This window comes from Diadema setosum, chromosome 13 (genome assembly GCF_964275005.1).
Source record: "Diadema setosum chromosome 13, eeDiaSeto1, whole genome shotgun sequence".
Classification (NCBI taxonomy): domain Eukaryota; kingdom Metazoa; phylum Echinodermata; class Echinoidea; order Diadematoida; family Diadematidae; genus Diadema; species Diadema setosum.
The window spans coordinates 31,109,440-31,137,435 of record NC_092697.1 but is presented as its reverse complement, the minus strand read 5'-3'; the positions used below and the strand labels follow the sequence as shown (position 1 = coordinate 31,137,435).

At 39.9% G+C, this 27,996-nt stretch overlaps 1 protein-coding gene across 2 annotated transcripts in view; it reads right to left on the bottom strand.

The window, feature by feature from the left end:
* Positions 1–27,996, bottom strand: part of LOC140236707 (uncharacterized) — an 82,185-nt gene that overhangs the window by 46,416 nt on the left and 7,773 nt on the right. The window lies entirely within an intron of this gene.

The following is a 27,996-nucleotide window of genomic DNA, read 5'->3' as shown; positions in this document are numbered from 1 at the left end:
ATGATATGAAAGAGAATTATAAAATTAATGATCTTGTATACACAATAGTTAAAAATCAATGGTAATTAAGGAATGATAAGGCATACATAGTTCCAAACACATTGTTACACTATCAATGCTCTCATTAAAATATATACTATATGAATATTGAGGGGTCGACCAAAAAGGAGAGCATGCATCATGACTTGTGGACAGATCATACAATCGACTCAAAAACTTACAAAAGGACAGTAAAAAGTCATTCCAAACATGACATACATGGCAGGACAGACAGAACAGAAAAAACAACAACAAAGCACATATACAAAAGAACAGCAACATTGCATGACTGTACAACATTACTGTATGACTATTTTGCTATTTATAATTTACTTTCATCAATAATTTTGTGCTTATTAAAGAAATATGCAAAATCTAAGGATATTAACATTGCAAATCCTTTGTGGCGTGTACCATGGGATTGAACTCCTCTTCTTTTTTTCTCATGATAAAGAGCGAGTGATATGATCGGGTCCCAAACTTCAAAGCCCCACACCCCTTTTCCCTACTAAAATTGTCTGTGATATTATCAGTGGTTAGACTTTTCTATCATCTACAATCATTTGTTTCTATAGGAACATCCAATATTGAAGAGTTATACATCACTCTCAAGTTAAGAATGTCCTTGTACAAAATCTGATCTGAACTAAAACGGTCTCATAATGCGGCTGATTTTTTTTTTCGTTTTTGGAGGGGGGCCAACACGAATTCAGGATTGTGTAGAGACTCTCGTTACAACAAATTCCTTGGGACCGACATTTTTTTCGTTATATCGAAATTTTGTGATAACCAAACAAAGTATATATATATCCATTTAGATCTGGCTACTGATTAGGAGATCAGAAATTTCGTTTATTTTTCGCTTTAACGGGAGTACATTGCATTGATGAAAATACATACACGTGTGGTTTTCTCCCTTTGGAAGTTTCGAGTGTTAGTCTATTTGGTTGCCATAATAATCATGGCGACTATACGACTATTATCTATAGGACAAGGAAACATATCATTTTACGAGTAAACTGAGTCCATTACCTCAACCAACGTGGAAAACGCCACAAACACTCAGAGTGTTTTTTAAGTGTCCATGCATTCAGCCGAAATATGCATTGGCATTTCATATAATTCATCCTCCCGTCCTAACATGCCGGTATAATGCAAGCTTGACAAAATTACACAAGCAGACCCTTGACATTATGATCTTCATTACTAAACATGTCGTTTGAGTGAACAAAATGCACACAGTCATGAAGTGAAACTTAGGGACATTGAGTACACAGTTTGCGGAGATCATCGTTGTATAAAGTAACGGGACTGGTTCAAATACATAATTCAATGCCTTTCTCTCTCTCTCTCTCTCTCTAAGATTATAATATATATATATATATATATATATATATATTGTGGCGGCCCCCCGCTTCTACTTCGTCGTCCAGGCCGTTGTTCTCCTCGTTCATCATTATTGGAGGATCGGAAGTGACACCTATACCATCTTTGGCTAGTGTTGTATCGTGTTCTGTCTTGTGTTGTCGTTTGTCAGGATTCATCGTGTAATCAGGCCGCGTGTAAGATTGTTAAGTCCCGAGCGGAAAGACTTTAACTAATCTTTGAAGCTAATTCTCGTAATATAACAGGGGGCACTATCCACCAAATGAATACAGTAAGTTCGTTTCGATCAAAATATATGATCTTGAAGTAAAGGGAAATCTGAATGCGTAAGATGTTTCAGAGGTTGTATACCAGAATGTTTGTAACTTAATCACACTAATAAAAAGTCAGAAGAGATTTGTCTTTGAATTCAAAGTGAAATAACACTAAACATCAATTTATTAACTCATCTTTACAAACCAATTTATCGCCACTGTTACATCATATACAGAATTAAACTACCTCTATGGAATACTCATCATACTATAAAATCCTGTCTTTCTATATCTTAAGTTATTATGGGGGCTAAATTATTCTTTGAGCTATAATTATAAAAGACCGCTCTCAGCGGTTAACTTTGTTCCTTACATTGGACTATGTCAGTCAGCAGACCGCTTATTGGGTTGTTTACACCTTGACCGCTCACGGCGGTAACCCCATCCCCTTCTGATTTTCACACTGAAATTTGCCCTTTATATACGCTTATTGCGGACGTAGTAGGAAACCCCTACTACGCGGATCGCGATCCGCGTAGAATGCGTGCACTTACCCGAAAATGGCGATCCGTGCCAATTTTGTACTATTTTAATGACGTAAAATTGCCTTTATCTCAAAATATATCTTTAGACCTGATGTATGATATACATCATTGGAAAGAAAATACAATTTTTATCAATATCATGTAGATTATCCTTATTCTTATTGTCCGCGCAATCAATAATAAGCCGAAAAGGTGAAAATATCCGAGAAACACAACGTATTACAATTCACTTCAGTGCACATTCTCCGCGGACACGAATCCCTGCATAACCGCGTACTTATGACATTAAAATCTCAAATTTCGAAGTTACTACACACTAACATACGAAAACATACATATATCTCCGAAGTCATAACAAAATGCCGTTGACTGATATCATTTACCTCTCTTCAAATTCTACTATTTCATTATAATAACAATTTTAGACATTTAAGAGTACGTTTGACGGATCCAAATGCAGCTCGTATGTAAATGAGTTTCATTCCGGAAACAATCATGAATGAACAATACGCGCTGCGCGTAGTGCTCAAGTACTGTACAGTATTCATTTGCCGTCTAACGCTTGTCATATCAACATGGAGCCGTCAATTCATCCTAAATCCAGCTATCTAACTACAAGAATTTATATAAGGATGCTCCTCATTCGGTTAAATTACAGATATATAACAATTGATTTCACAAAGATGGCCAGAAAGACTCGCTATAGGTCTACATCACGTCGACTGCACCGACTGCACTAAGAGAATGCCTATAGATGCATCTACAGTCAACGGTAAGTGATCATGCATAGCTTACATCAGTATTCATCCTGTACAAATAACACTTGCTGCATTTAAAGGTAAGGAGTATCTGAATACTAGCAGGCCTGAAATCAGACGTGGGGCGCTACACTGCCCCCTCCTCCATAAAAATGCGTCCTCGCATTTCTTAAACATGCATATTAACGGATTCTACATTCTCGAGTATACTCAATTTTGCGTCAAATGGTCATTCATAACAACGATGAAAGTTTAAGAAAATGTCAAAACGAACTTATTTATTTAAAAAGGTAACTGGCATTTACGAGAATCTATAGATGCTTCTCTTCACTGAATTGAGAAATATTTATACGATCATATGTACAGGTGTTATCATCAACATCATTGGCATCCGCCAATGCATTCATCATCAATATCAGCACTTGCAATCATCAACATTCAAACTGGAGCTGCGAAAAGTAGCATCTGTGTCTGCCCGTAAATATAACCACGTGTGCCATCTTACAAAGAAGACACGTTTTGATAAAACTTCAACTGTTTTCACGAAAGAGCAATACTCAAGAAACTTACAATACGTAGAACCTACTCAATAAACATTGACCAGTGGCGTTACAATGTTTTTATATATGATACGATTTCATTGAAGAGAGAGAAGAAAGATGGAGAAGGAATAGGAAGATATTAAGAGAATTAAGACAGTCAACATATGCATGAGATTCAACACGATAATATCAATGATGCGATTTCATTGAAGAGAGAGAAGTAAGAAAGATGGAGAAGGAATAGGAAGCTATTAAGAGAATTAAGACAGTCGACATATGCACGAGATTCAACACGATAATATCAATGATGCGATTTCATTGAAGAGAGAGAAGTAAGAAAGATGGAGAAGGAATAGGAAGATATTAAGAGAATTAAGACAGTCAACATATGCAAGAGATTCAACACGATAATAAGATCATCGCCGGTATCATGCACTCCGTCGCTTCTCTAGGATCGCGAGGTCCCTTGCTTCGCTTCCGCCCTTTTAGAAACTTGATATGAGTATCTGGTATAGAAACTCCCGTCCGGCAGGTGTAGGGTCTCCACTGTCCGGCTAATGCCTTCTCCCGATCCCAGCGCTTGGTAGTACATATGGGATTCGGCTTGGCGGTGATATCCCGACCCTCGAGCAGATGACTGGCACACACGCCTACAGCGGTCCATTATATCTTGAATCCTTTCCTCTTCTTCCCCGTGTTTGGTCTGGGTAGACGCGTCCGTCCCTTGGTCAAATGACCCAGCTTGAGTGCTAACCGTGCTGAATGAGTCTGTGGAAATGTCGTCTACGGTACATTCTGCTGCCTGTTCGGGAGGCGCCAAAGAGAGTGTGTCCTCCTCTGGAACAGCTGGGTCGACGTGGACTTCCATTTCCGTGGGTTGGACTTGGGGAGGGGTGGTTGGAGAATGACCGGGGGAACTTGGTCGGGGCGGGGGTGTCTCCTTTTCGGGCTGTGTTGATGTCCGTTCGACAACACGTGGGGGTGATGGACTTAGGGATCTGATGACGGGTCGTCGATGAGGGGGCAGGGGTCTCGTGGGCTTTCTCCTCATATTAGTGAGGTCCGGTGTAGTCAGACGTCTGATGTGGCGTCGAACGGTGGGGTGAAAGGGAGGGGGCGGAAATCTGGAACTCGACGGCGCGGAATGTGGTCTTTCTTCGGTCGTTGCAGGGCTTCGGACCCTCCTTCTGGGCTCAAATGCTCCATGTCGTGACGATTCATGGGCTCTAATAACCTCCCGATTCTTCGTCTTATAGGTGCAATACCGGCAATTCCAGTACGGCATAATTGCTCTCGGTGGGCTCATCTTAGGTCGCATCTATAAAGAAAACAAAATTTACACAAATCCAGCGTAACAGGAGAATACGCACTCCATTTGGGATTCTAGCTGTTTGCCATAATGAATACTTTTAATTAAAAACCATTCCTAGTCCTTTCACTTAGAATTAGAAGTAGTTTGGAGGTTTTCTCTGTCTTTTCGGATAACGAGGGGGACTGCAGGTTTCATCATTGATTTGGGGAACTTCTTCAACCTCTACACTAGAACCTTGGACCTGGGAACCACATGTTTGCCCTGAAGTTACACGTTCCTCTATCAAATCATGTACCCAGTCGTCGGGTATGGGTCCATCGTACAGCTTTGTCCTGTCAAAGTGTACTATCTTCGGTCTAGAACGAGGGGTGGCCTGAAGCCTGTACGTGACGTCAGACAGTTTAGTCACTATTTTGTAGGGTCCGTCCCATCCATAGGATAACTTAGGGCTGACACCTTTCTTCCTTAGATCATTTTTTAACCAGACGTAACCTCCGGGTTCGTATGAAGTTCCAGCTGTCCTCTTGTCATAGTTCCGCTTTTGCCGTCTGAGATTTCTTGCGTTGTTGGACATTACTTTCGAGTAGATATTTTCCATTCTACTTCGTAGTTCTTCGGCATAATCAGTCTCTTCGTCGTGGTTTGGCGAGTCAAGAGAGAGATCTGAGGGATGAAGTACTTCTCTTCCAAACATCATCATGTTTGGGCTTTCTTTCGTCGTCTCGTGCTCTGTACTTCGATAAGCTGCTGTTGCGAAGGGAACATGTCTATCCCAGTCACGTTGATGCTTCTCAGGATCCAACATTGTGACTAGCATGTTCAGCAAAGTTCTGTTAAATCTTTCCACCATTCCATCAGACTTCGGGTTAAATGGCGTGGTTCTCGTCTTCTTTATTCCCAACAATTTGCAGACTTCCTTGAACAACTTGGATTCAAACTGTCTTCCCTGATCAGTGTGAATCTCCATCGGAATCCCGTATCTGCAAATAAATTCTTCAACTAGTATCCGCGCAATTGTACTTGCAGTTTCATCAGGCATCGCATAAGCTTCGACATATTTAGTGTAGTAGTCTCCTATGACTAACACATATCTATTTCCGTCGTCAGTTTCTGGGAGCGGTCCGAGAATATCGAGCGCAATTCGCTCCATTGGGCTTCCACTAAGCCTTTGCTGAAGGGGTGCTCTTCTCTTCTTACTTGGGCCTTTGCGTCGGGCACACGCCGAGCATTTCCGTATGAACGACCTCACGTCGGCCTTCATCCCTACCCAGTAATATCTCCGTTGAACACTCTTCAACGTCTTTGTCGTTCCTAAATGAGCTGCTAAGGAACCTGCGTGTAGTTCTTTCAGAACTTCTTCTATTTTCTCTTTCGGCAACACCAGTCGCCACCGCACTTCCCTTCCATCTTCGGACTCCCATTTCCGATACAGAATTCCTTGTCGAATTTCCAGTTGCTCCCAATGTTCAAGTAACACTTTACTCTTGAAGGACCACGAGGAAGCTTCTCCCTTCGTTGGTCTAGTACCCTTCTTCACAGCTTCAAATACTGGTCTGATGTTTGCATCTTCTAGTTGGGTTTGTCTCACTTCTGCCTTCTCGGTGTCATTTGTCATCTGAATGACACAAGTGTGACTTGTGTGTTCCTCATCTAACACACATTCAGATTCTCTTCCACATTGGCGACAGGGTTTCCTTGACAGGGCATCTGCGTTCCCATGACTCCTACCTGCTCGGTGGACTATCTCAATGTCATATGCAGCGATTACCTCGAGCCATCGAGCAAGTTGACCTTCTGGTTGCTTGAAGTTTATGAGCCAACGTAATGCTCCGTGATCTGTTCGAACTCTAACATGTCTTCCGTAGAGATATTGCTTGAAGTGTTTGAGATATGTGACTACAGCTAGAAGTTCCCTTCGAGTTACACAGTAATTTCGTTCTGCCTTGCTCAGAACTTTGCTACCGTACGCAATGACTCTTTCCTTTCCGTCTTGCACTTGAGAAAGAACTCCACCTATTCCTTCCTTGCTGGCATCCGTATCCAGGACGAACTCTCCTTCGGGACTAGGGTATGCCAGGATCGGTGCAGTTATCAATCTTCGTTTAAGTTCATCAAATGCGGCCTGGCAGACAGGACTCCATACGAACTGTCCGGCACGACCCTTCTCTGTCAGTTGATGAAGCGGCTTAGCGACACCTGCAAAGCCTTCTACGAAGCGCCTATAGTAAGATGCAAGACCTAGGAAACTTCTAACTTCTTTCACATTCTTAGGTGTGGGCCAAGATTTGACTGCTTCTATCTTCTCTTCTTGGGTTGAAACGCCTTCGTTTGACACCACGTGTCCGAGGTAGGATACTTGAGTCTTGAATAAGTGACATTTTCTTGGCTTTAACTTCAAGTTTGCTTGTCGTAGTCGGTGAAATACCTGTCGCAGTCGGCTGATTTCTTCTGGTATTGACTTTCCAAAGATGATCAAATCGTCTAAGTAGACCAGAAGTGTTTCCCAATGCAGTCCTGCGAGTACTTTGTCCATTAGTCTTTCAAAGGTTGCGGGGGCGTTGCAGAGACCAAATGGCATTACATTCCAAGTGTACAATCCATTATCTGCTAAGAACGCTGACTTTGCTTTAGCATCTTCGTCTAGTCCTACTTGCCAGTATCCACTAGCCAGGTCTAGTGTTGAAAACCACTGTGCTCCAGACAGTGCGTCTAAAGTTTCGTCGATTCGAGGTAGGGGGTAAGCATCTTTAACTGTAGCTGCGTTGAGGTGCCTGTAATCGACACAGAATCTCTGAGTTCCATCTTTCTTCTTTACTAGTACTATATTTGAAGCCCATGGACTGTCTGTTGGTTCTATGAGACCTTTCTTCAACAACTCTTGAACTTGCTTCTTAATTTCATCTCTCTGTCCTAGTGGATGCTTACGTGGTCTCTGTTTGATTGGTCGCTGTGTTCCTGTGTCAATCTTGTGCTGAACAATATCAGTTCTTCCAATGTCACTGTCTGATCGTGAAAAGACGTCTTGAAATTCAATGAGCAAACTCACCACATTTTGGTGGTACTGGCTTGGTATGTCTTCCGTACTTCTTTCAAGTAAGTCCATCAAATGATCAGGTATCTCCCTATCTTTGAGTGGAGAATCTTCTAGTTCTTCTTTTACATCATCTTCATCTACAAGCGTCATCGATGCAATGGGGGTATTCTTCTGGATGACCTTGTTTGAGTTCGAGGGATTAAATATCCTAACTGGCACTAATTCTTCTTGCGTCCTAATTAGTGTTCTAGCTACTAGTAATCCTTTCTTTGACAACTGATTTCTAGCTGTTCCAGACTCTATTAATCCGAGTGTTTCAGGTTTGATTCTTTCTTTGATTGTACCAAGAATTACCATTTCATGACCAGCTGGTATTGTGCTTGTTTCAACTGCCTGTATACGGCAGAAGAATGCTTCACCATCTTCCTTCTTACAATCGACCACTCCCCAGTGAGTGGTTAGTTGAAACGTACATAGATCTAATTTGGCTCCCATGTCTGTTAAGTTATCTAGACCAATGATTCCATCATTACTGACATCTGCTACCAACATTTTCCTCTTACCCTTATTTGGACCGATAGTTAACTCAAAACAAGCTTGACCATATATCGGTAAGTGAGAGCCGTCAGCTAATTTAGCTGATTTATTTACACTTCCTAATAGCGGTCTATTGTCTTGACTGATACTTTCGTACACTCTTCTAGACACATACGAGTCGGTAGCTCCGGTATCCACCAGAAATTTGTATTCTTTCCCGTGAATTACTGCAGGGACAAAAAGACCTTCAACGCTTGGATCAATACTGGGAACATAGCTAGTTTTGTTTGAACTACTAGAAGCATGTGTTTCGGGGGCCTCATCTAATTTATTCCATCTGGCCGCACCATGGCCCTGTGGGGCGACCATCGGTCGTTTAGCTGTCCATGACGTTCTCGTCCTTGAGGCTGAGGAGGCAGCCTGTCTTGATTTCTGTTATTCTGCTGAAAGTCGATCATTCTCTGTCGGCAATCTCTTCTGAAGTGTCCTTTCTTGTTGCAGTAGAAACACTGGGCATCGGCTTTTATTGTGTGACTGCTAACTTCAGAATTGTTCTGTCGGGGCTGATTTGGGTTTTGTGCCAGTTTTTGTTCGATTCTCTTCACAGCTTGGTCGACTGCTTTGTCAACTGACTCGTTGATCAACTGTTCAATATTTTGTTGAGCTGGGGACTCTGTTCCAGAGTTTAGTACGCGATTGTGTGTGTTTCGTTTCCATCCACTGCGGTGCATCTCAGTTTGAAGAAATGTTTCAGTAGTGATTGCTGCTTGGATCATTTCATCGAGTGTTTCAGCCTTTGCGTGGAAAATGCCTGTTCTTATGTCTTGGTTGATGATCGCATCAGCGAAATGAATTTTCGCCAATCTGTCGACACCTTTGGTATCGAAGTCTGGGTATGCCCGGCTTGTCAATTCTCGAATACTTCTTCCGAGTTCCTGTAGAGATTCATTTTGACGTCGTTTGCGGTTTCTCAGCTCGAGAAGATAACTTTCTGCCTGCTTCGCAGAAGAAAATCTTGTGGACAGTCTGCATTTGATTTCTTCATAGCTCCATTTTGCATTTCTTTGTTCTTCAAGAAGTCGTAGAGGGGGTCCTCTCAGACTTGCTGCGAGGTATCTTGCCGCTTCATCATCTGACCACGCATTAATCTCACGGCATGTGTCGAAGTGAGACACATATTCCTTCCAGTCTGAATTTCCGTCATATTTGTCGGGCATAATCTTCGGTCGATGGTTGATTTGTTCTTGCATTTTCTTCTGAGGGCTTTCTCGAGCGTTAGGTGTCTCAAGTTCTTTGATGCGTTGGTTATCTTCGTAGAATGATTCGTCTCTTCTTAGTTCATTGACAGTTCTCTCTTGACCTGTTTGGCGATTTTCTTCGTGTTCTTTACTTTGTTTTGTCGGACTTGCATTTTGCAAGTAGAGTGAGGTTATCTTGCTTCCTTTCTGGTTGAAAATGACCTCACTGTCAGTACTTGGCAACTGATCTGACATTTCTTCTGTAGTAGTTGAGGAGCCAGCACGTCTTCTTGTTCTTCTTTTGTCAGATTTTTCGGATGACTTGAGCATCATTTCTGCCATCAATTTGGTTAGCTGATCTAGTTGGAGCAAAATCTCTTGCTGAATATCTTTTTGTTTCTTCTTTGAACTTCGTCTTGAGGAACGTGAACCAGATGACTCTTCTGACGAGGATTCACGTTTATCTTCTCTATTTTTCCCTTTTATCTTCATCCCACTCCTGACACCAAACGTGTGGCGGCCCCCCGCTTCTACTTCGTCGTCCAGGCCGTTGTTCTCCTCGTTCATCATTATTGGAGGATCGGAAGTGACACCTATACCATCTTTGGCTAGTGTTGTATCGTGTTCTGTCTTGTGTTGTCGTTTGTCAGGATTCATCGTGTAATCAGGCCGCGTGTAAGATTGTTAAGTCCCGAGCGGAAAGACTTTAACTAATCTTTGAAGCTAATTCTCGTAATATAACAGGGGGCACTATCCACCAAATGAATACAGTAAGTTCGTTTCGATCAAAATATATGATCTTGAAGTAAAGGGAAATCTGAATGCGTAAGATGTTTCAGAGGTTGTATACCAGAATGTTTGTAACTTAATCACACTAATAAAAAGTCAGAAGAGATTTGTCTTTGAATTCAAAGTGAAATAACACTAAACATCAATTTATTAACTCATCTTTACAAACCAATTTATCGCCACTGTTACATCATATACAGAATTAAACTACCTCTATGGAATACTCATCATACTATAAAATCCTGTCTTTCTATATCTTAAGTTATTATGGGGGCTAAATTATTCTTTGAGCTATAATTATAAAAGACCGCTCTCAGCGGTTAACTTTGTTCCTTACATTGGACTATGTCAGTCAGCAGACCGCTTATTGGGTTGTTTACACCTTGACCGCTCACGGCGGTAACCCCATCCCCTTCTGATTTTCACACTGAAATTTGCCCTTTATATACGCTTATTGCGGACGTAGTAGGAAACCCCTACTACGCGGATCGCGATCCGCGTAGAATGCGTGCACTTACCCGAAAATGGCGATCCGTGCCAATTTTGTACTATTTTAATGACGTAAAATTGCCTTTATCTCAAAATATATCTTTAGACCTGATGTATGATATACATCATTGGAAAGAAAATACAATTTTTATCAATATCATGTAGATTATCCTTATTCTTATTGTCCGCGCAATCAATAATAAGCCGAAAAGGTGAAAATATCCGAGAAACACAACGTATTACAATTCACTTCAGTGCACATTCTCCGCGGACACGAATCCCTGCATAACCGCGTACTTATGACATTAAAATCTCAAATTTCGAAGTTACTACACACTAACATACGAAAACATACATATATCTCCGAAGTCATAACAAAATGCCGTTGACTGATATCATTTACCTCTCTTCAAATTCTACTATTTCATTATAATAACAATTTTAGACATTTAAGAGTACGTTTGACGGATCCAAATGCAGCTCGTATGTAAATGAGTTTCATTCCGGAAACAATCATGAATGAACAATACGCGCTGCGCGTAGTGCTCAAGTACTGTACAGTATTCATTTGCCGTCTAACGCTTGTCATATCAACATGGAGCCGTCAATTCATCCTAAATCCAGCTATCTAACTACAAGAATTTATATAAGGATGCTCCTCATTCGGTTAAATTACAGATATATAACAATTGATTTCACAAAGATGGCCAGAAAGACTCGCTATAGGTCTACATCACGTCGACTGCACCGACTGCACTAAGAGAATGCCTATAGATGCATCTACAGTCAACGGTAAGTGATCATGCATAGCTTACATCAGTATTCATCCTGTACAAATAACACTTGCTGCATTTAAAGGTAAGGAGTATCTGAATACTAGCAGGCCTGAAATCAGACGTGGGGCGCTACAATATATATATATATATATATAGATAGATAGATATAGATAGATAGATAGTATTTTGGACCCAGTTCTACGGAGACATTATTGTCATAATTACTATATCCAAGAGACACATGACCTCAAGGAGACAATTTGTATCTCCTTGAACGTTTTTTTTTTTTTTACTATGTTTTACCCTATTAAATCGCATGCATGCTTTACTGCTGATATTGCTTATCTACACAATATCTCCATAAATCTGGATCCAGAGTAATGATCGCAAATTCTCTTAATATTATCTATTTGACGCGTTTGATCAATTTAAATTGTTCAGTCAAATGAAGATGAGAATGAACAGCACTCATCACATACGTTTCCGTTCTCACCTCCCTTTGCTTGCAACAACCATGGGGTTATGTTTGTGACCTTAAGAGCAGCACGCTGTAAGAATCAAGACGCCCCCCTGGCATCAATGTAAACACAAACACAGCCATGACTCAAAATAAACAAACCAAACCCTAATTAATTTAGGTTGTCATTTGAATATAAACATCGTCATTTCCTCTCGACTACATTCGATGACACTTTCTCTCCTTTTTTCGATATATCAACTGGAGATCAGATCCCACGTGAAAATAAACAGCAAGCGGTTGTCCGTCCTTAGCGATCATGCTCATTCCGCGCACAATATTCTGAGTATATGTATTGCTAAACCCCCTGTCGTCATTTCTCATTAGTCCCACCGATCCCAGATCCCCCCCCCCCAAAAAAAAGCAAAATGAGTCCCTCACAAGAACTGTACAATCCTATTATGTAAATATTCACTTCAAAATTAGCTTCTTGGAGTATACGTCATATGCAAGCAACGCTTCTATGTATATTCCTCATTATATTTCACGTGTATTTGATTTTCTTACTTGTTGTCTTCGACAATTCAAACATTGACTTTCATGTAATGTTCATAGGTTACTCGTAAAATGTGGAATATGGAATAATAGAAAAAAAATAAGAAAGTGTCTATCCATATTCCTAGTCACAATACTTTATATTCAGCAGCAAAATCATTCAATTATTGTCAACAGAAACGATATCCATAATTTACATTAGCTCACTCTGAAAGATAATGTCACACTTTAACAAAAATCGTTCAACCAGATGATTATCATCTCTCACTAGTCTTGTGTAATGTTTTCCATCTGATTCATTTGTACCTTAACTCAGCAACTTTTTTTTTTTATATTTTCATGACGCTTCGTGGTATATTATCTTCAATATTGATTATCAAAATGATTAAAGTTGTATTCTCTTAATTATATGATTTTTATAATGATTTTGCACTATTTTTGCCAAAAAGAAAAAAAGCCTATAAAACTGACAGCAGGCCTCTTTTTCTCGAGCGCGGTTGAACACATAAACTGAAATGAACTCAACTCTTTGAGAGTGCAGCAATCTCCTGTCTTTTCAAATCTGTGGCAAGTCATATTTATTCTTTTTACCCTCCCCCACCCCCCCCCCCCCAAAAAAAATGTATTTGTACATACAATGTTCCCTACATATATATATATATATATATATATATATATATATATATATATATATATTATATATATATATATAATATATATATTTATGGTCATTTTTTCCTTTTAATCGCTTGTCTGGCCGAAAATATGGCTATATTAAGAAAGATCATGGCCGTATGGCTATCAAATCGGAAATGTTTTCAACTTACAGAAATGGATTTTAACCCTGGCCAATAAAGAAAGGATAACAATAATACAAACGAAAGTGAAGACTTTGATAACAGAATGCTTATTAAAATGTCTTTATTTTCGCACACGTTTCCTCTGTCGTGGGACCCCGTTTTTCTAAACTCCGCAACGCTCGCCAGCGGCAGCAGCATCGTATACACCCGATTGTCCCATCACCTCGTCGCGCTGGGCTGCTTTGATATTCATAGCATGGAGACGCGGTAAAATGAGCTCGTGATGCGTTTTGATTTTCCCGACAAATTGCTGAGGGACTTAGCGCCACCGGGTGCAAGACATGACCCTGAGCTAGTGGAATCGCTCCAGCCGATGAAATACATAACTCTTTCCAGGACTGTAACAAAAAAAAAAAAAGAAAAAAGAAAAGAAGAAGCAAATAAAAGAGTACAAATTGACCGATTGGACATTAATATTCCAGTCGAATTTCCGTTCTTCAAAGCGATTAAAGGACCTGGCGACCAGACAAAACACGTCTTTTTTTCTCTCTCAGCGTGCGGAGGCTCTTATTATTTTCAATAACTCTCAGAGCCCCGACTTCTCCCCGGAGAAGGCGCTAGAAGCTCGATTATGAATTCTTCAATTACGTCCGAGGCGGTCCCGGGTGTTTTTCGAAGCGAGTTGATAAGAGTTCTTCAAATCTAACTTTATCAGACTTTTGAGGTCACGCATGAATCTTTACATTTCTCTGACGTAGATAATAGACGCCCTTTGTCTCCTTGACTGATGAGGCCGAATCCTTTTAAGGGCTTTTTACACTTGTGTTTCTTAACCCCGGACTTTCTCTGACCCAGGACTATCGTTAGTCCCGTACCAATTTTTTCAGCTTTTTACACTCGCCAATTAGTCCCGTACTATCTCTTGTCCGGGGCTAAGGAGAAAACTGACCTTTTTACACTCGTCTTTCTTAGCCCCGGACTTTCCAAACCACATGAATATTCATAATTACGCTGTGTACTGTACACGTACACGCACGCACCGGCAGCACTTGATTACCTCGTTTCTGATTGGTCAGTGAGGGTCGCACTTCGTCTCCGTCGCTTAGCCCAGGATTATTTTTTCGTTCTGTTTACACTCACTTGCTTGGCACCGCAATTGCGGTGCTAGCACCGCAATTGCGGTGCTAACCCCTGCTATTTTGCAGGGCCAGATAGTACCGTACTATCGGTGGGGCTAGCCCACTTTGGCAAAAACGAGTGTAAACAGAAAGTGGGCTAAGGATAGTCCCGTACTATCGGTGGGGCTAAGGCCCCCCCTTAGCCCCACCGATAGTCCGGGGCTAAGCAAAAATTTACAAGTGTAAAAAGCTCTTTAATGTATTTGGCTATTGGTTTCATTTTTGCGTCAGTTTTTACGTGTGTGTGTGTGTGTGTGTGTTTGATTTTGAGTGGAGGGTAGCTTTAAATTGTAAGAATTACAGTGATAAATCCATAAAAAAATTATGATAGATAAAATTTTGTTTCGTTTGAGAGGGGAGGGCTGACAGGGTTTTTGTAATAGATTTCATGCATTCTTGAATTTGATATAACGTACTTTTTTGTATAGATATTATTTTCTTAGAAGTGTAATATGAAATCTTGTTAACATATATTCAAACAGAATATGATTTCATGATTATGTCAATACAATAATTCAAGTGGAATTAATACATTGTACATCCTTCAGAATGTTTTGTTTTTGCTAGTATTGATTAGTTTGTTTGACTCGATGTCGATGTAAACACTATTGCAGTAAATACTGCAAATGGATTATCTTAATTTTATTTTTCTGTTATTGTTGCTGTTGTTTTTTTTTTTGGTTGTTGTTGTTTTTTTTGTTTTTTTGTACCCAGATCGAGTTGTTAAGTTGAGCATGATTTGAATGAATTCAATAAAGATCACGGGGAAAATGTACACGTGCGCGCGTGTGTGTGTGTGTTGGTGTGTTGTGTTGGTGTATGTGCTCATGTGGTATGTGCAGTGGCTATGTCGATTGTGTGTGTGAGTGTGTGTGTGTGTGTGTGTTTGTTTTCTTTTCTTTTTTTTCAAAATCTCTCTTCGCAGACTCGTTTGGCGCTATAAGAATGACAATCCGCGCTCTTCTAAAGGCCACCCTCATTCCCGAAATCGGTCACGTTCACCCTTCCATTTGGACACGGCCCTCTTGTTGGATTTGCGCGCCGAGAGAAAATCCCCTGCCACGTCTGATTCGTGATTCGTCCACGTTTCTAAACTTAGATGGGGCAACCCATCACCGATAGGGAACCGGGAAAGGGGAAGGTGGGGGGGGGGGCGGGAGAGAGTAGGGATGGTGGTCAAAAGAAGTTGCAAGGGGGCAATAAGCCTTCTGAAAGGGGTTGAGGAGTCACACATAATCATTGAGCTTGGGTGATAACGTAGTCTCCAGTGACATTTATCACAAAAAAAAAAACATGCAAAAAATGTATTTCGCTTTGGTTTCGCCATTCGTTCATTTAAAAAAACAAACAAACAATAAAATAGATAAATAAAAAATAACCAGAAAACACAACACAATGTACAGTCAAACCAAAGTATGTTATATTTTTTCTTGCAGTTTTTTAATCTTCAAGATTTGTATACGAGAACACCAATCATTGATTTGAATCGTAAATGCCGTTTGTTGCGCATAGGTGTTTATCCATGATATCGTGTGCAAATTTTGTGAAGTAGGGCCTATAGTCTGATGTTGTGTTGTCTGTGCATTAACACTGAAAATATATAAATAAAACTAAAACTAACATTAAAAAAACTAGAAATGTCGCTTTGGCGACTGGTATGCCTCCGCCATAATGCATGATTTTCCCAATAGGTCTAGATAGTACATGTGGACACCGTGTGATTACATTTTCACAAAATTGGTAAAATATTGGAATGACAAGTTTGTCACAAATGTGTTGAATGTTCCCCTTCCTTGACGTAGGTTTAATTGGATGAATAGGAGAGCATGTATCTAGGGATTTAAGGACTTTAACTTGACTTTGACCCATTCATACATTTAGGCATTGAGTAATTTTCAAGGTACAGGTGTGGAGAAAAAGTGCAATTTCTGAATTGAATAGTAAATTGTTACCATTTTCATCTGGCCCTTGACCCTAAAATTCATAAGATAATTACTTTCAGGTAGAACATGCATAATATGTACTAAGTTTCAAGGTAACTTGAGCCACTTCCGAGATATGGAGGAAAAAGTTAGTTCAGCACTTTCACTTGATCTTTGACCTTTTGACCTTTGAGGCAAAAAAAGAAGAAAAAAAAAACTTTCCAGAGAATTTCTATTAGGTTACACATGCATACACCAAGTGTAAAAAAAAAACCCTGCTGGCATTGCATAAATATGAGGGTAATAGTAAAATTTTGAAGTCTTGCACTTGACCTTTGACCCCTGACCTTTGACCCCATGAACCCTACATTCTCTAGATAATCACTTCCAGTCAGTACATGTATATACTATGTTCCATGAAGATACCTTGAACAATTTCCAAGGTACGGAGAAAAAAAAGAAGTTTTAATATTTTTACTTTACCTTTTGACCTTTGACCTTTGACCTCATGACTCAAACTTTCACCAGAGAATCTTAATTGGATAATACATGTATACACTAAGTTTCAAGAAAATCTCTTCAGGCATTCAATAGATATGGTGGAAACAGTGAAATTTTATGTATTTGACCCTGACCTTTTGACCTTTGACCTTTGAACTCATGACCTAAACTTTCACCAGAGAATCTTAATTGGGTAATACATGTATACACTAAGTTTCAAGAAAATCTCTTCAGGCATTCAATAGATATGGTGGAAATAGTGAAATTTTATGTATTTGACCCTGACCTTTTGACCTTTGACCTTTGACCTCATGACCCAAACTTTCACCAGAGAATCTTAATTGGGTAATACATGTATACACTAAGTTTCAAGAAAATATCATCAGGCATTCACTAGATATGGTGGAAATAGTGAAATTTTATATATTTGACCTTGACCTTTTGACCTTTAACCTTGAGCATGTGCACCCAAAAGTTGATAGGCACAACTTCACCCCCTAATACACATACCTGCCAAGTTTCATTAGGATACCTCAACAGGTTTCGATAGTTACCTTGTCCACAAAATTCATTACGGACGGACGGAAGGACGGACGGACGGACGGACGGACGGACGGAAGGACGGACGGACGGACAACCCGAAAACATAATGCCTCCGGCACCACTTCGTGGCGGAGGCATAAAAAAAGTGGGACCCGATATGCTCGACGTCATTGATCTCATCAAGCCAGACATATTTTGCAATCAACAATATTTTAGATCTATGGTTGTTTCTAATTCTCACGACTCTCATTAGGAATCAGTCTAGTCAAAATGAACAAAGCCAAACCAAAACAACAATTCTCATGGTCAGTCAAATGTAAAACCTTCAATTGTATGCGAGAGACTTCTTGTATAGTTCCATCTTGTGGGTATTTCTTTAGTTTCCCATTCAAGGATTCTTTTTTTCTTTAGATGCTGTAAAGGGCAATGACCACAAATCCCGCAAGGAATTCAGTCCAGAAGCGTAAATGCTAATCCCCTTGGCGTGTCAAGTTGCGGCGACATTGTGCTACTTCGATGAAAGTTCATAAAAACAAAAGGAGTCCTATTATTCGCACACAGACTATCATCTCCAGGGGCCCGTTTCACGTAGTACTTCATGGAATGAATTTGAAAGTCTCACAACATGATAATGAGCGACTTTGGCCATTTTGAGATTTACGTAAAGGCCTTCATGTGACGACTTCATAAAACGGATCCCAGGTTACTGAAAAGACCGTTAATTCCCTCTTCGCCGCATCCGCATAAAGGTCCCATGCCTATTGCCGCGTCAGGCCACTTAACAATAATATACAACGCCATAAAGGACCTGGCGGTTATCTTCAGCCCTTCCCAATGGATTTCTCCCATGTCTTCTTAATGTGTACGCGTCTTTCAAAAGTAAGTTTTAAACATCATTGTGTCGGATGGCTTGAAATATCTACTTCTAATGAGCATAAAGAAGCGGTTTTTTTTTTTTTTTTTTTTTTTTTTTTTTACAAGATTCAATATTTATAAAGGCGCTGTTGATGATGTGGTGATCGCCGCCATGTACTAGTACATTATGAAGATCGACGATGTAAAGGTTAGTTACTTGTCAATCAAAGTATACTGTAGATCGCGGGCGCGTAATTATGCGTGCTCTCGCGTTTTGTTTTGTTTTGTTTTGTTTGTTTGTTTGTTTTTTTCAGGTTCACAATTCTCTGTACGCCTATAAATGGCCCGAATTCACGAAGGTGGTACAAATGAAACCATGGTTTAAACCATGGACAAAAACCAGGGAGCGCCAAGTATCGCGCGGAATATTTCGTTACGAAATTGGTCATTTCGTCGACAAATGACCGTTTCGTTGACGAAATGTTCATTTAGTTACAAAATGTTGTCATTTCGTTACAGATATAATCATTTCCATGCGACACTTGGCGCTCCATGGTTTTTGTCCATGGTTTAAACCATGGTTTCATTTGTACCACCTTCGTGAATTCGGGCCAAAGTGTGGGTCCATGCAACGGAGCCCTCACGAGTCCTGGGCCTGTTTCCCTTTAAAGATTAGGCACCTCGCGTAGGCCTTCATTCTTCATCGAAAGACAAAATACACAGAATTACATGTAATTTGACTTTAGTTTCTTTGTATCAAATGTCGCGGGAAATAATTGTAAAGATAGATAATCTGTTTTTCACTTTCATTAAAAGACAAAATACGAAGTTAGAAAGAAGTTAGAAAGATTAATTATTTTCTTCAGCGCGTTCAGTGAACCTATTGGTATCGCGGTTGTGTCATGCGCAGGATTTACAAAATTTAGTGGTCGTTAGATGTCTTATAGACTGCATTGATAATCAATAAATCACATGAACTTTGCTATGTAATGAGGCCAATGGGATTACCATATCTCGAAGCAAGTGATTAACATGCGCGTCGTCACGCAGTACAGGCATTTACGATTGTAGTTGCAAATTGTACTGGGAAAAGGAACGCACGAAAATTTACAATCAAAATTTTCTTTGGGCAATTCAAGGTTATAACTTCCAAAGTTCCGAGACATTCTTCGCAAATTCCCTTCCAGGAAACATTCTGAAGAGTATGGTGAAGTTGGTGGCAACAGCCAGTTCTAGAGTGATTTATGATTATGATTTTATTTTACCTAAGGGTCTGCACTTAAGTAAGAAGGAATATGAAAGAGAGAAAAACCCAGGAAAGCATGTTTGCAAATATCACCGGGAGTTGAAGGGAACCCCTGTGGTATACTGCTGGACCTCGCGCCAGAATCAACCCGACACCTTCCGCTCTCCAAGGCGTATCAATCACTCGTAACCGGCATGTCATGCGAAAAAAAAAATCACCACCATCAACAACAGAGAAACAAAGAAAGAAAAGGGCCTGGTTAGATGAAACTTTTCGAGCTTGCTCTGGTAGCCATAGCAACGTGCTCACCTTACGTCACAAGGAGTCGGACCAATAAAGGTGACTATGTACAAGAGATGTAATTGCAAATATAATTATATTCAAACATTTCTGTTGGTTCCTGTGCATGTGTCTGTCTCACAATCAAGTTTGAATTACGAGTTTCGTCACCATTAATAATGAAAACTGAGAAAGGAAACAATAAAAGGAAAAAAGTAAACTTTTGCAGTGACATACACGCAGAAATTCGTCACTCAAATGTTATCACGCTTTTGTCTGTCGTTGGGCGAGCGAAGTGTATGAAAATACCTTAAGAGCAGATGACATTTTATATTTACAAATATTGCAATAAGTTCTATTCAAACTCTATCTTTGTATCATAATTGTACTTTTGCCATGCCAGAATGAATTGATTAAAACCAAAACTCGAGACATGACCATAACTCGTGTAGTAGGTCCTACACCATGTACACTGTTCTTGTTATTGCACCATGATACTTGATTTTTTTTTAATCATTCCCTTTCTATAAATCTTCCTAAATTCGGTCAAGTTCACATCTGTGGACAGAAATGGATGCCATTCCTAGAGGACAATAATTTTGCCATCATAATTTATTAGCATATTATGCGTTCCTCCCTTTTTTCGTTTAGTGTCTTATTTTAATTAGGTTGCGGAGGTCACCAAAGTATATGGAACAAAACCGACAGGCAATGGCACTTAATCCTCCGTGTCTCATTAACAAGACTCGATGGTTTTACATTACATACAATTAGCGTAATGGTCCGTTCGCAATCAATTTCCCCTGCGCGCGCGTTGATTGCATGTCCATGTTTCCCACAGTGGACAGTAATTTACTATTAAAAAAAAAATAAATGAAATGAACACACCAAACAAGATAATAATACAAAGCACACATTGTCATACACACAAAAAATAAACACACACATACACAAACACACACACTTTAAATGGAATTGGATTTCGCTATTATAATTAACCGGCTTAAACCTTTTTTGAACCTTTGAAGTAAGATGTATATCAATCGCAATTCAGTTCACTTCAATTCAATTCAGTTCAATTCAATACAATTCAATTCATAGCTTTAATTGATTTTTCGACCGAAGAAAATAATATACATTCACTTTTCACCATATGCAGTTTAGCTACATGGTGAAAAGAAATTTTAGATAGCCAATAACATTAAAAAAAATCTCTGCTGTTCATAAGGAAACCACATTATTCCCATAATAAGCTTGAGTGCGGTGATATGGGTCAAGACACACTCTAGCTTTTGTAGCGTGGGTGGACATAGGAACTCAGTGGCCAGGACTCGAACTGAAAAAAAAAAATCAAACGCTGACCGGCAGAGGTTCTGACGGGCTCTCTTTCGCCATTCTTCCGTCGCCGGCAGCGCTGGTGCGTCCCGCGGTAGAAGCCAGTTAGGAATTATTAACCTCACTGCAAATTGCTCCCTCACGCTTGAATTTCCAAGTGAGCTGACGGTGATTAAACTGACACCCTTTCATTCGTGCCGCTTATAATACTTCGTCCGTTCTCAAATCCAACGACAGCATAAAAGAAAGCTGGGCAATAAACAAGAAAGTCGTCACAAGACGGGAAGAGGGAGAAAGAGGATGTATTACTTTTTTCTTTAAATGTCGTTCGACACCCAGTGGTGTATATCATGACCTGTATCAGTTTGCATTCGTTCATTTTGAAATTCAGTCATTCAGTGTGTAAAATACAATTGATGCACGGGTCAATCTGGTAACTTTGGTTCTTTTCTTCTTTACGTAGATTATTATATTTATGCATCTATACATTGCATTGATTCATTTGACCATTTTCAATCAGGATTAAAAAAAGATACAAATATCAGTTGAAAATTGGTTTTATACTTTCATGTCTCATGAAAAATGACAGGTTTCATGTGAACTATACATTGGATATACATTGCGCTTTTTTTTTATTACAATAATACCTAGAGGTATATGCATCGATATGAATGTAACTGTATGGTAACTTTGTCGAGAAGCTCACATCACCGGGACGACAAGTTGACCGGATATCTACAAAACTATTTCCAACAGGATAACGTATGCGACGATGATTACATGAATACAGTCGGAAAAAAAAAAGCAACTTTTTGTGTTGAATTCTATATTCTTATTTTGATCTCAAACCAAGTTTTAATTTTGTTGTTGTTGTTTAAGGTAATATAAAACATTTCAAAGAAATGAGGACCTGATATTACCCTCTCCACGCCTTAATTTCATAACAGTATCGCGAAGCGGTTTAGTCGTTATCAAGTATCCGCGATGTAACCGATGATATTCTTATGTGGACCACACCTAAACACAGATACATGTATTGCAACTAAAGTAACACAGCATTGATAATTCAATTGCACTGCCAGTGAGTGCAATAGAGGTTGGTAAATAGGCCAAGTTCAATTACATACTGATCTATCTCATTTGCATGGTAAATTGTTAGTCCCCGGTGGTTCTTACTACTTCATGATTTGTCAATCCCTTCAATTTTTAAATTTCACGTATTAGAATACATCTTACATCAGCATCTGGGAATCTACGCCTCTAGCAATGCTTCTGTGTGTATTCCTCGTATTTCACATGCCTAATGGTCTAATTTGCTGTATACGACAATTTACTTATTCAATTTCTTGTTATGTTTATCGTTTATTTGTTAAAATATGGAATATGGAACAACACAAACATTTTACACAAACAAAACAGACACACACACCCACGCACACACACAAATAGATAAGTATTTTTCATATCGTAGATCAGTAAAGAAGGAAAGAAAATATTACGAAGCGAGAATACAATCAAGATAAGAACTAGTGACTTTGCTGGCGCTGAGCTCACCATGCCACCATCGCCTTTCGAGGCAACATTAAAAAGATGGCAAAACTGTTATAGGTGCATTTTCGATGACAAACTTTGCTGGAGAAATTGAAAATGATGTCGATTGGCTTCATATGACCCTTAATTACCAGGTAGAGGAGGAAAAAAGCTCAACTTGATTAAGCCTGCCCATGATTCTATTATACTTTTATCATCATCGCGGGAACGTTTCAAGCTAAAGAGTCCGTATCTCCGATCAAGTTCTGAAGGGACTTCAATAAAAACTTAAGTTCATATTATAGACCCGTGAAACAGTCAAATCTTTCGTATTAGACAGCTTTAGCTTTCTGCATGGACCCTTTAGAATGTTTATTATAAGTTAGCTAAAAGTTCAACAGGCGTAAAGCTGATCGGGGGCCCGTTGCATAAAACTCCAACCGGATTTTTTTTTTTCCTGTTGAAATCACAAAATTCCGGTTGGAAGCTCCCAACCAGAGTTTTTATGCAACGGATTTTACATTCTTAGGTTAGCAACCTTCAGAAATTCAGGTTGGGCAAATCCCAACCTGAATTTTTTAAGGTTGCTAAAAAAGTTTTATGCAACGGGACCCGGAGTGGACCTATGAACATGTAGTCTGCATAGGGGTTTATATGGTTATAGGTACAAGCAACAAATTATCACATATCTCGCAACTTTATTTGTGCATGAACTCATGAATTTTCAAGCCGCGACCCCCCCCCCTTTTTTTTTTACGGCGCTTTGTTTTTTAACCTCATGAAACTCTCTGGTGTTTGGTATTTCACCTCTAACACTCATATCTTTAGCCTGCCATTCCCGTTTGATAAGAAGGTGTATATTGGGGGTCATCCCACTAGACCGACACCCACGAGTCATACAGCCCACGAGTTCGACATTGAAAACAGGTCCATGCGTTATACAGCTCACGCAGTCATACAGCCCATGAGTTCGACACTAGGCAAATAAAGCTCATGAGTTCGACACTGGGTAAAAACAGCCCACAAGTTCGACAAAGAAAACACGGGGCGTAATGTGTCGATCTTGTGGGCCTTGTTAGCTTAGTGTCGAACTAATGGGCTGTGTGACTCGTGAGCTGTATAACTCATGGGCTGTATGACTTGTGAGATGTATGACTCGTGGGTGTCGGTCTCGTGACGTGCACCCGTATACTGTCCACTGTATTGCGGCGGTTGGCTTGTAGAAAAAGATGGACTGTGGCCCTCAGGCAAGACTTGTGTAAATCACTTTGAAGTTCATGGGTCCATTGCTTATCAACTTCCGCACGGTAGTTTATAACATAGGGCTGTAATGGATCAGACAGCGAGAAGCTATCTTTGCAAGCAATTTATAGACCATTGATGCACTTCATTTTTTATTATGTAATGTCCCCATCACTCGGTATTCCATGCTGACAACGACCGATAGACATGGTAAGTCGCGAACAAACGAGACCAAAGGATGAATAATGTAGTTTGATCGATCACGATATCTGCGTCAAAGGCTAGTGCCGTTTAGAGGGCAGGATTCAATAGACGAGATGAAAATATATTGCGCTTCGTTCACGGACCGTCACTTTCCCATTCAGTAATGATTCTGTGCTCTATGACCTTGGATCCTCTTTATACCAGCTGACCTTTCCTTTTTATACGATACATATTGCTCTTGATAAAGGATTGACGTAGCAGCAAAGGTTTTACCCGCCATTTTGACGACAAAGAATACGAACAAGAAACTGTCAGCGGCGGCGAGAGCAACCACCAATAAATTTGGCGCAAAGATGGTCTCTGTTACACCGACGCGTCCCTAAATGGTGAAAAATGAGCGGTGTGTTCGAGCGCTCTCCTCTCATCACCGTTTTTCGGATTACATTCATGGTACGAAAGGAAAACCTGTAACAGAGAGATGGAGAGAGGGAGAGTGAGGGGGGGGGGGGGGCAGAGGCGGACAGGACCGTGGTAGCAAGGCAGGGAGCACATTGAGCACTGTGGTCTAGTGGTTCGGGATCTGGGACTTGAAAATAATATCCTGGGATCGACTCCCATCTCAAAACATATCTCTGTTCATACCCATTCTGTCCACTGATGCAGAAATCGGTACTTGACAATGCCGAGGTATTAACCGCATGCGGATTGCATTCTTATGAGTGAATTAAACATTTAGGTTTGCGCTTACTTAATACATCTCTTTGCTGCCGAAGTTTTTATAACCCACGTGACATGATAGCAGTTTGGGAATGACATATACAAGAAAAAAAAAAAAGAGAGGATCAAAGCGATATTATTGTTAGAAAACGAGTCATCCTACTAAATGCTCCGAGGAGCAAGAGAGTATGGGCATTGAGCGCTCTACTACCTTGAAAAACGGACTTAAATTCGTGAACACTGAAATTTCTCCATCAGCTTATTACCGTGGGATAGGGTAACACTGTATGATATCTTGCAAGTTTATACCCGATCCCCGATATAATCAAAGCCGAAACACATTTATTTATTTGTTGTTGTTGTTGCTGTTGTTTTCACTGAGTTATTATGGCCTGGATCTTTTCTGGTATATTGTTGTTTTCTAATTGGTGTGTCTGAAAAGCAATCAAAGTAAAAATATTGACATCATGCATTGCTGATTTGAGCATGTAATGGCAACGAACAGCAGTGTGTTTTCGAAACATGCTCAATTGTAAAAATTCTATAACTTTCTTATCCTAAGTCTAATCACCATCTTAGTGAAACTGCTATCACTTTGTTTGTTTGCTTGCTTTTGCTGTACCTGAAATTAGAGTAAATTTGAACGGTAATGAGCATATCTGTCTAAAAGTCCAAGTACATGGTAGCAAGTGCGCTTCTCTCCGAGGGCCAGTTTCACAGAGAGTTACGGTTGATCTTACGCTCGATTAATGAATCGAGTGCAGGACCAATAATAATCGTAAGTCTGTTTCATAAAGATTCTTACGCTCGACTTAAAGCACAGGGTTAAAAGCAGATCGAGCGTAACTCTTTTGAATTGCATCAATCGTAAGATCAATCTTTATGCAATGGGTCCCTGAACTTATACACAGATTTAGATAAAAGTGATAGAATGTCTCTCTTTATCAACAAAACAATACCAGCATTCAACACAAACAAATTGCAAATATCATGTACCGGTCATGGAAGTCAGCGATTGTGTCTTCAATGCTCCCAAAGTTCAGATTTCGCAGTTCTGCTAATGAAAATGACACTTAAGCGGCACTGCTCACGACGAAGCGAATTCCGCCAAACACCAATAGCTTTTTGCCATGTTTTTGTTTTGTTTCGTGTTGTTTTTTTTTTCCATCAACTGCTGATTTCAATGGCTTTTACTTTGTTTATTTCTCGGCGATATCTTTCATTATCTTACCGGCGGCTAAGTGTTTGTCGGATGGGAGTAAAATGTCACGAGAGAAACATATTGTCGGAAAGTGGAATTGGTTGGACATTGGAAGAGGGTATTTAGAAAAATGCCATGGAATGTGAATGGAGGTAACTCTTTACCGAGAGTAGCAGACAAACTTATCACATTACAGGGTACATGATCAGGAGCTATGGTCTGAGAATGGTCACGTGATTTTATGGTTCGCCGGCGTGGAAATGTACAAAAACGATCCAAACCCCTCAACTGTGCCCAACGGGGGATTCGCAACTGCTGCATTTGATTTAATGAGAAATAACAGGGTTTTATGTTTTCCATTTATTTATAAGACCCTGCATATTCTCCATAGACTTCTCCCATAATTCATCTGAGCCGTACGTGTTCATGCGTAGAACTAATCCACAGGCAGACGTGAGTGGAATAAACCAAAGCCACAACATTTTTTGTTGTTTTCAATGAGCGCATGTTGAAACGTGCAAATATGGATATCTGGATTCCAAGAATTTTATTTTCACTAACTCCATGTATCTAAGCCTAGTTCTCGCAACCCTTATAGCGTTTACTACCGGTTTATTACAAACTTGAATGCTTTTGAAGAAAGTCCTAGACCAATTATGGTCTTTGATTAGAGTTCACAATTCCTGTTTAAGATATGCAATCAACGATAAAAATGTAGAAATCTTAATCTATTTCTAAAGTTGTTTAACAATTATAGTTACGTTCAGACGGTGATTCTTAACTCCGAGGATAAGCTAACTTTGAGGATAAGTTCGTAGTTAAGTATGGGGCACTAAGTGTCGCATGATCTCTTTCGTCACGAAATCAGTCATTTCGTCACGATACAACAATTTCGTGACGAAATTGTTTTTTCGTTGACACGTGACAACGTCAGTTTCGTTAACGAAATTGTAATTTTAATGACGAAACTGTTATTTCGTTGACAACATTGTCATTTCGTGACGAAAAAGACCATGCGACACTTGGCGCCCCATACTTAATTACGAGAGTATCCTCGAAGGCAAGGATGACCGTCTGAACGTAACTGATGTCATCATGCCTCACATGAATATTGTTGTATGCTGACCCATGTATTTAGGAAGTTAATTATAAAGCTCGCTACAAAAGCCGAATATGACTACCATGCTCAGATTTCCAGGGGCGATCACACATCGCCGGTTTAGATGACGGTTCTCAAACCGCCGTGAACCGTGTCCCAACGATGGCGGAAAGCACTTTAAACGCGATGTGACTACTGTACGTTCTCAACACGTTTTGAACACGTCGCCAACGCGGATTGGCGCGGTAGTCACACGGATCTCCCCGAAAGGTGGAGGAGTCCCTATTAAGCCCCATTGGATGCAATCAGAGCCCTGTCACTCCCCTTCAATGGGTTACAACACAGGAACGTATTGCTTTGTAAGGCAAACACAACTTAAAAGAAATTTCGAAACGTTGTAACCCCCTGTGTATTTACAGATTGTCGTAAGTGATGCAATAAGCAATTGTCTTCAAGTTTCAACATGCATTTTTTCTCTCTCTTTTTTTTTCCAAATTATCTGTATTAACTGTCATTAAAAATACATACTTGTCAAAGCAGAATCCAACATAGTTTTCAAAGTCTCCTGTTCATTTGCAGGTTTATATATCAAGTGATGTACCGTACAAATACTTGCTTGTTTCAACATCTCTT